The sequence below is a fragment of the Natator depressus genome, chromosome 2 (assembly GCF_965152275.1).
Source record: "Natator depressus isolate rNatDep1 chromosome 2, rNatDep2.hap1, whole genome shotgun sequence".
Taxonomy (NCBI): domain Eukaryota; kingdom Metazoa; phylum Chordata; order Testudines; family Cheloniidae; genus Natator; species Natator depressus.
In genome coordinates, this window is record NC_134235.1 from 13041183 (window position 1) to 13043603 (window position 2421).

The window sequence follows — 2421 nt, forward strand, 5'->3', positions numbered from 1 at the left end:
CTACAGGAGTCTGAGTCCTTTGAAGCAGAGTTCAAACCTCTAGCAAAGAGCTCACTGTGAGTCTCCGAAGAACTGGTATGCGGAGAAATGAGCTGAACTTGTAACAGCAGGATTTCCCCCAGATCATTTGCTGTCCTTGTGAAAGAACCTCTATTCTCAGCTGCCTGCTTTGTCTGTGGGTGAGGTGTGGTTATTTGGGAGCAATTATGGGCCTCATTCTCAAGGAGAAAAACTCACCCTTAGGGGTGCCACCTTTGAGAATTTGCCGGATGTTACAACTAGTGGGCCAGTTATGTTGACACATGACCCTATGATTTCCTGACATCATGTTTTGTGAATGCCAAAAGGTATTTCCCACTGAAATTTGGATGAACCTGGAGACAGTCACCTAATTAGAGCCAGTCTCCAGCCCATTAGCAAGGCTTTGTGCCAGGATTCTCTATGGGAGAAAGCAGAATGAAATCCTCCTGGCTAGTGGGAGGAGACAAAGGAGTTTGCTGATGGGAATCCATAGCTGTAGTGATACAACAAGGGGCACAGGGTTTACCTCCATGGCCTCTTCTGCTCCCAGGAAGGAGAACTATTTCATATAGGGCTATCCCGAACCCACTGGATGGAGAAAGGGCTTTGACCAAAAGCAGCAGAATCAGAAAGAAATGGGACTGTCAGATTAATTGTCCATCAGGCTTCTCTACTGTGCATTATGCTGTCTTTTTAGAGCTTCAAGAAAGGGGTGGAAAGCAAATGTCTTGATTCCCAATCTCCAGCTCTAACAAGAGCCACAAATTAGTTCCTGAAAACTCGGATGGAAAGAGTGAATTAGCAGTTTCTGCTTCTTCACAGCATCACTGGTTTAGATATCATAGTAAGTTGCCACTGCTGTGATGAGCAAGGTCAGTTACTCCTTTCCTAGGAGGATCTTCAGTTATGTGTGTATGTATATCCAAAGATGCACATATCTTTCCTCAACTTTTTAAGGCACTAGCTATAAAGGATGCAATATGGAAAGGCAAGAACTGACATAGCCTCTTGGTCCATCCATACCCCCAAACTCTGCCTTTAATATCGCACAGTAGCTATATAGCTTAAAGGAGAAACACTGACTTCTCTCCCAAGGTCTGTCCCCTGGTTTAATTAGTATTGACATTGTCACTAATATTATAAGAGCAGTACAGATGGTAAATTCACACCTGTCCCATGTTTTGCACCTTGTCAGAGCTTACCATGGCATGATTTTCTTGGGAATGACAGGGTTATTAAACATCTTCCGGCAGAGGTATCTGAAATTTTCACTCAGCTCACTCCATAAGAGACTGCAACTTTCTTTGAGAACAGAAGAACAACAACAACAAGTTTCTACCCTGGTACAGATTTAAAGGACAAGGCAGCCCATGGGAATTCTACTTTTTACAAGATGAAAAAGCATGTAGCATGCATGGCAGCAAAAAGCAAGGGCTTTGCGCTAGGGGAAGGAGAGAGTGAAAAATATGGATGATTAAGATTCCTAGGATAATTGTCACAAATACTGTAAGCTTCGGATCAGGTCACACCTATAGGAAATAGACAATGGTACAAATCAGATAACCACTGTCAGGACTCAGAGGATCATTCCTATCCATGGAGTATTACAGACAGAAGGACAAATTCTGATTCGACTTATTCTGTTGTGACTCCGGAGTCATTCCAGCTTCACAGCTGAGTCAGTGAGATCACAACCAGGCCGATGGTCTTGAAAATAACAGGGCCACTTCCGCTGGGAAGGGGGTAAATACCTTATCTGCCAAGCATGGAGACATACATGCTGCCAACTCAAGAGGAATCTGCTGTTAAATAAAACTGCTCTGATTTCATAGGTGGAGTTTTAAGTAACCGCATTTAATGTGAACGTTGGTCCAAATTCTACAATCCCAATTCCCTACATGGTACCAGGCTGCCCCCTTCCATGATGCAATCCCAAGAAGGGCACTGAGGGGAGGAAGACTCCACAGAGTTGCCTTTGCAGATCTTCATTCCATCTCTATGGAACCCTGTACCATTCCTTTTGGGCAGGGTGCTGTATCTACTCCCTTCTGCCAAACAAGCTGTAGTTTCATCTCCAAACCCAGGTTTCCTAAGGAATTCCCAGGAAACTTCCCATCCCCACTTCTCCTTCTTCCTTGCCCTCTCCCCCAGTTGCACCTCCAATGGAGCTGTTTTATCAAGCCGTCTCATAACCCTCAGGAAGCCTGTTAAAGGGGAATTTCCTACCAGAAAGAGAGCTGAGGAACACTTAACACAGCCTCAGGCTGTATTATCCTTCCCTGTATGGCTCCATGGGCTTGGGGAATTATGTGCACTCCACAAGGCCTGTAGCACTCCTGCTTCACATCCTGCAATTATCCCAGTCCTGGGAGGGAGGGCCCCCCCTCTGTACATGGAGCT